The sequence below is a fragment of the Drosophila ananassae genome (assembly GCF_017639315.1).
Source record: "Drosophila ananassae strain 14024-0371.13 chromosome 4 unlocalized genomic scaffold, ASM1763931v2 tig00000066, whole genome shotgun sequence".
In the NCBI taxonomy this organism is placed as follows: Eukaryota; Metazoa; Arthropoda; class Insecta; order Diptera; family Drosophilidae; genus Drosophila; species Drosophila ananassae.
The window spans coordinates 655176-663007 of NW_025319039.1; the positions used below are offsets into that span (position 1 = coordinate 655176).

The 7832-nt window shown below is 37.1% G+C and overlaps 1 non-coding gene across 1 annotated transcript; it reads right to left on the bottom strand.

Annotated features, from left to right (window-relative positions):
* Positions 1-5258: 5258 nt before the first annotated feature.
* Positions 5259-5332, bottom strand: Trnad-guc. The gene has a single exon. It is a non-coding gene; the product is annotated as a tRNA-Asp (tRNA).
* Between the last annotated feature and the right edge of the window lie 2500 nt (positions 5333-7832).

The following is a 7832-nucleotide window of genomic DNA, read 5'->3' on the forward strand; positions in this document are numbered from 1 at the left end:
GTTAGGTAAGGAAGTAGTATTGCTACTACTCCCTCCCTTAGAAACGCAGCATGCAGGTTTCCCCACACTACGCTTGAGCCCCTTATCTAAGTCCTTCTTTTCTCGAACCGGCTTGTCCTTCATGATTCCTCAGAAAACATCATTCTTAATGGTGACACCAACAGTAGAGAACCTTCTCTTGAGAAAGAGCTTGCTAACATTTTTGTTTGTTTCACTCTTTCATCAAAATACTTTTTCCATTTTAAGTCAAGTGGATTTGCATCCGCCCTGATTTTAACATGTCGTCTGATAGGTATATCAATCAACCTAAGCAGTCTTAAATACCTTATCTCTTTCGGTTTGTTCTTGCATATGGGTGCAGCAAAGACCCATTGGCGTTGTTTCATTACCTTGAAGTAACGATTCTTTATCCAACGTAATCCTTTACGAGGATGTCTTTTCTTTGCCCATTTCCATAGAGCACACATAATTTCATGGTCTATTTTGTTAAAAGCTCTTTTCGCACACACATGGCTGTAGTAATTTCCCCATCCCCTTAATAGGGAATTGAGCAACTTGATTAGTACGGCCTGAGTGTTCGCTATGTTTGCCTTTATCAATGTACGTGCTTTATTAAGAAGTTTCTTAATACTTTCTTTTGAAGGTTTTATAATTAACTTCTTATTATACCTGCGTACATTACAACCAAGAAAGTCAAACCCTGTTGTAATAGATGTAATTTTTGTTTTCTCTTCGGAAAGGATAAGACCTCTCTCCTGAAGAAAGGACGATACTAGAGGTTTTACTTCATTTTCCAGTACTTCACGTGTGATTCCTGAAATGATAAAGTCATCTGCGTACCTGATTACATTTACTCCACTTCTGATTTTGCTTCTTCTTTTACTGCCAAGTTTACCAAATTGACTTTCCAATGATTTTTCAAGTCCATTTAGGGCTAGATTTGCTAGTATTGGAGAGATGATACTACCTTGTGGGGTACCTGCAGTTGTGGAATACAGAGTTTTTGATTCTAGGAAGCCAGCTTTTAACCAGCTATGAAGAATTTTCTTCTCCATAGGAATATGCTTCATGAGCCATTCATGGTTAATGTTATCAAAACACCCTTTAATATCACCTTCGAGTATCCATTGTAGTTGGTTACGGCTTGCCAGTAACAAGTGACAAGCCACAGTAGCGTCTGCGCAGGATCTTTTTGGTCTAAAACCATAAGAGTGACGATCACTGATCGTTTCAGCTATCGGTTCCAAAGCAAACAAGTATAATGCTTGCATGGCTCTATCTTTTATCGTAGGGATTCCAAGAGGTCTTCTTTTGCCATTAGACTTACTGATGTATATCCGTTTTAGCGGAGAAGGTTTGTATCCTCTTTGTTTTAATAGCTTTATTCCTTGAAATTTTGTGTTGCAAGTTGACCATATTTGACGATCTACACCTGCTGTGTTTTTTCCTTGGTTTTCAGTTACTCTCTTAACCGCCAAAGCTTTGCCGCTAAAAGAGCGTGTGAGAAGGTGTTGTAAAGTTTTCACCTTACCCCATCTGCCTTGTTGGACAGCCTTAACAATACGCCTCTGTAGCCTCATAACAACTTTTTGGCATTTCTTCCAGGGTAACTGGTTCCATGCTTCGGAGTTATTGGTAGGTGCACTTACAGTTGTACTTGTAATCATCTGCTTTCCTACCTTAAGTGGTTAACAAAGTTTCTTGTCATGAGGGACCAAATGGAAGTCTGCTCGTTTTCACGCGAATTAATGTTACAAATTCTATCCATTTCGTTACAAAATGGCATTCGCTTTCTCCATTATCCTTTACCTGCACATCCATCAGCATTCCTTGCGGGTTGCCTGCCATATAGGCGAAAATACAGGCTTATCCTGTTCCTTTTGTCATACAATAGTGGGTTAGGTGGCTTCTCTATACCGGTGGAATTATTATTTGCGTACATCCAGAAATGAAAAATGTAACTCATCCACATTACCTTTTGGTCGGAGCTTATCAGCATCTTTAGCTCTTTAATCGTTACGATACTTATGAAGCTTCACTTACGTTCACCATACCACTAAGCCTAGCCCTCCAACCACATGATGCTTGTAGTTTATGCTTTCTCTCACGATTGAGCATCTTCTTTATCAAGAGGAGGTTCATTGTCCGCGTCGCTCGGCACCAACTGGTTACCCAATTCGCACTGATGCGTAGACTCAGATGGCAAAACATCTGGTTCAATAAGCTTTAGAATCCTTTCAGTTTCTTTCTGAATGAATTCCTCTCCTTTTAAACAATATGACCGAAGGCTTTCAGGTCGCACCATTTCAATCACATACCTGGCCCCACTAGAATCCCTGCAAAGAACATCAACTATACTTTGTTTATCAGATGCAATTTCAGGATCCATTATAGTACTGAGGAATTCCACTTCTTGTATAGTATTTATCTCAGTAAACCCTAAAATATCATTCAAAAAATGTATGAGAATATTCTTATTTTTTTCAGTGCCAAATATTTTTTTGAAGGTCAAATCCAACTTAGGGTCGAGAAACTTAGATAAAGCCATAGCCAAAGTGCTTAAAAATATTAATAATTATACACTATTATTAACAATTATTCAACCATATTTTTGAAGATAGCTATGCCGCCGCGAACCGTCATACCGCCGCGGTATCTCTAGATCCCGCTAACAAGCAGCGGGATGACGAATTACTTAACCGTCATACCACCGCGAACCGTCATACCGCCGCGGTATCTCGGCATAGATTCCGCTAATTAGTAGCGGAATGACGATTGTGTATCGTGTTTTGCTAAAAATCACAGAATGCAGTCTGGTTACCTTATTAGAAGTTTAGCTTTAACTTTAAATGGACTACTCAACCGTAACAGACTTGGCTAAATTTCTCGGACAATCCACGTCTAACCCTTTTTTTGCTGCAGTAAAGTAAGCAAGGAATTGCATAGCAACACTGTAGATGATTGGAGAGATAAAATTATCAGCGTCTGGAAGTTGCACCACATCTGCGCAAACTTCCCTTAGGAATGGCGCTCCTTGCTTATCACTGAAGGCAATTACTTTGCCTTTTCTTGCAATAATCTCTTGTATATTAGATAGCGTTTTAAAGAATAAACTATCATAAGGGATAATTGCTATAACAAGCACAGTAGAGTCTATTAAAGCAATAGAACCGTGCTTCATTTCTCCCGCTGCAATACCAATGGTATTGATGTATGAAAGCTCTTTTATCTTCAATGCACCTTCCATTGCAACTCCATATGAGCTTCCTCTGCCAATTAAAATAACGTTATTGTGTTCTAATATACTGCCTGATATATGTTGTATTTTCATCACATTTAAAACATGCTCAACATGCTTGGGAATAGAGTTGATAGCGTTGCTTAGCTGTTTTATTCTCTCTCCACCCAGTACACCTTTTATTTTTCCAAGCTCCACGACAAAGCATGCTAAAGTTGCAAGTTGTGCAGAGAAGGTTTTTGTTGAAGCAACACCAATTTCTGGCCCAGCAAGAGTATGTAACACAATATCTGAGATCTTTTCAATGCTGCTGCTAAATGTATTAGTTATACTAATGATTGTTTGCTTCTGTGATTTCGCATAACGCAGCGCTTCTATGGTATCTGCAGTTTCGCCAGATTGAGAGATGAATAACCCAATGCTGCCTTCTTCTAGCTTGACGTTGCTATACCTAAATTCTGACGAGATTTCTAGATATACTCGAACTTGAGCGACACTTTCCAGCCAATACTTCGCTATTAGCCCAGCAAAATAAGATGATCCGCATCCAACTATAGTAATGTGATTCAGTTCAGAGAATAATTTTTTGTTGACCTCTTTATATTGCTTGTAAAATTGGTTTATTGTTTTGTTTAATGCACAAGGTTGCTCAAAAATCTCTTTTAACATGAAGCTAGGGTAACCATTTTTGCTAATTAGAAAATCACTTGGACTACTATTTTCTATACTGCGTTTAACTTGTGTACCATTGTTGTATATACTAACTCCACTAGATTTTATCACTGCAATGTCATCATCTTCCAAATGCGATATTCTTTCCACAAATGCACTTAAAGCATTAGAGTCAGATGCAGCAAACACTGTGTTACAGTTATAGCCTATTGCTAAAGGCAAATTTCTCTTCGCAACAAATAAGGCGTCTGGATATTCTGCAAATAATAAGACCAAGGCAAATGAGCCATGTAAGTTGTTTAAACACTTAAATAGAGAATCAATTGGCGACAATCCTTCATCAAGATATAAGGTTAGCATGTTTGGTATGATCTCTGTGTCAGTGTCAGTATGGAATGGCATTCCCCTTTCTTCTAGACCCTTTTTTAGCAGATTGTAATTCTCAATTATGCCGTTATGAGCAACAACAACGTTATTTGTACGAATGGGGTGAGCATTTTTAAGGCCTGGAACTCCATGTGTAGCCCAGCGAGTATGTGCTATACCAACTGTACTGTGAGACATCTTGCTGTCATCAACAACTTCACATAACCTTTCGACTTTACCTTCTGATTTTTTGACTTCTATCTTACCTTCGTTGTTTATGATTGCTATACCTGAAGAGTCATATCCCCTATATTCCAATTTTTGCAACCCAGTTAGTAAAGTTGGTATTACTGAATCACCGCTACTTACTACACCAAATATTCCACACACAAATGGATCACCAAACAAACTTTTTTCTAAACATGTTAAGCATTTTTGCCTTTATTACTGGTTGATTTATATTCTTTTTATCATTCTTTCGATTTTACCTTTTTAATTGGTTTAGCTGCTACTTTTTGAGTTTCTTTGCTTAAAACCTCAGATATAGCGGACTTTAGAACTTTTATCTCAACTTTTGGTGCTATTTCTATTATAAATTGTGCATTTGCCTCATCAACTTTATTAACTTCACCTATTATTCCACCAGAAGTAATGACTGTATCACCACGTTTTATTTGATCTATCATCCTTCTATGTTCTTTTAGTTTTTTTTGTTGTGGGCGAATAATGAGAAAATAAAATACCACAAATATTAAAATCAATGGAGTAAAACTAGCAAAAGATGCGCCGATACTTGATGTATTGCTAGTTGCATCTGCTGCAAAAACTTCAGAAATGAGCATATTTAATCCTAATTGTTAATGATAAAAACAAACCTATTTAAGTATTAATTACAATACCATGCCATGTCAAGTTTGGTGAAGGCGTTTCTCAATACCGGCAATAATACTGCGAATTCTAAGTTATGCTAAAACTAATATGACGGGAGTGATGAGACTTGAACTCACGACCTCATGCGTGACAGGCATGCGCTCTAACCAACTGAGCTACACCCCCCTAATTTCTTTTTAGCATTTTCGGGCTTCAACTTTAAAGCTAATAAACATGTTGCCCTTTGTCAATATTTTTTGTTTGCGCTTTGCTGTCTTTTCTATTACTATGTAAATAATTTAATTTCACACATGGCTTGTACAAGTAGTCCCATTAGGGTTATGCCATGGAAGATAAACTATTTGGAGGAATGATATATGACAAATTTGCCTAAAGTCACTGTGCGTGATTTAGCTGAATCTGGTGTACATTTTGGTCACAAAATTAGTCGCTGGAACGCAAAAATTGCTCCATACATATATGGAGTGCATCAAGAAAATCGTATACATATAATTGATTTGCGAAAAACACTACCATTGCTACAGGTGGCCATGAAGGTTTTATATGACGTTGCATTTCAAGGTGGTCGCATTCTATTTGTTGGTACAAAGTTTCAAGCTTTTGATATTATTGCAAGTGAAGCGATTCGTTGTGGTCAATATTATGTGAATCATCGTTGGCTTGGTGGTATGCTTACTAATTGGGGCACTGTTTCTTCTTCGATAAAAACCTTGATGCAATATGAGAAAATATTAAATGACGAGGATAGCATTTTAACAAAGAAAGAATTGGGAAACATTGAAAAGAAAAAGCAAAAGCTTGATAAGGCGCTTGGCGGTATTAGAGAAATGGGAGCAATTCCTGATATCTTATTCATCATTGATACTAATAAAGAGCATATAGCGGTTAAGGAGGCTAAGAAGTTAGGAATTCCAATAGTTGCAATACTTGATACTAATTCTGATCCAGATGGTATTACTTATCTAATACCTGGAAATGATGACTCAAGAAAATCAATAGAGCTCTATTGTAAATTAGCTACCGACTCTATATTAGCTGGAATAGAGTCTAGTCTAGCAAAATCTGGAGTTAAGATTGATGATATAAGGGGTGATGAGTTTATTCAAGAAAAAGAAGATGGTATTGTGCAAACTAAAAGGAGACGTAGTAAAGTTTACAAAGAAGAAGAAAGGGAGGTAGTAACAAATGAAGATGAATCCAGATGATATAAGAGAATTACGTGATAGAACAGGGCTTGGCTTAAGTGACTGTAAAAAAGCATTAGAAGAATGTGATGGTGACATTAAGAAAGCCGTTGATAAGTTACGTACAATAGGTCTTGCTAAAGCTGACAAAAAATCTGATAGAGTAGCTTCAGATGGGCTCGTTGCTATGTGTTTGACTGAAAATTGTGGTGTATTGATTGAACTCAATTGCGAAACCGATTTTGTCGCAAGGAATGAGAAATTTATAGAGTTAGTTTTAAATTTAGCATCAATTGCTCATCAAGAACGCTGTACTAGCGTTGATGAGTTAAAAAATGCCAAGTATGAAAGCATTGGCACAGTGCAGGAAGCTATTATGAATGGTACGTCAGTTCTTGGTGAGAAGCTAGAGTTAAGCAAGCTTTGTTACTTAGAAGCTAAGGATGGAGTTATTGCTGGCTACGTACATGGTGATGTGTGTGGCTTAGGTAAGATTGGTGCTTTAATTGCATTGCAATCACCCGGTGATAAGGCAAAGTTACAGGAAATTGGAAAACAAATAGCGATGCACATAGTTGCTATGAAGCCTGAAGCTTTGTCTATAGATGATTTAGATCAAATGAAGTTGAAAAATGAACGTTCTATAATTGAAGAACAAGTAAGGAGCTTAAATAAACCTGAAGAAGTAGCAAAAAAAATAGTAGATGGACGAATGGCTAAGTACTATGAAGAAGTTGTTTTACTGGAACAAAAGTTCATAAAAGATGATAAAATGAAGGTTTCTGATTTTATAAAATCAAGCGAGGTGAGTGCTGTTAAACTCTCTAATTACAAGTTACTTGTTTTGGGTGGTGCAAACTAAATGGTAAAAAATGTTTCCCTCAATAAATGAAAAAAGCGAAATAAAATATTCCAGAGTGTTATTTAAAATTTCTGGTGAAGCTTTAATGGGGTCACAGTCTTTTGGCTATGATATGGGAATAATAAGCCAATTGTGCAAAGATATAGCTGATATTAACAGGCTTGGAGTTCAGGTATGTATTGTTGTTGGTGGTGGTAATATCTTTCGTGGCACATCTGCGTCTTTAAGTGGCTGTGAAAGAGCAAGTAGTGATTATATTGGAATGCTTGCAACTATAATCAATGCTTTAATTTTACAAAACTTTTTAGAAAAAAATTTAATAGCTTCTAGGGTATTATCTGCAATACCCATGGCCACTGTATGTGAACCTTACATAAGAAGGAAAGCTATTCGTCATTTAGAAAAAGGTAGAGTGGTAATTTTTGCAGCAGGCACAGGCAACCCATTTTTTACTACAGATACAGCTGCAGCCTTACGTGCTGTTGAAATGAATTGTGATGTTATTCTAAAGGGTACGCAAGTAAATGGTGTATACTCCGCTGATCCGAAAAAAAATGAGGATGCTGTAATGTATGATAGGCTTTCTTACACGGATTTATTGACTCGTGATTTAAAAGTT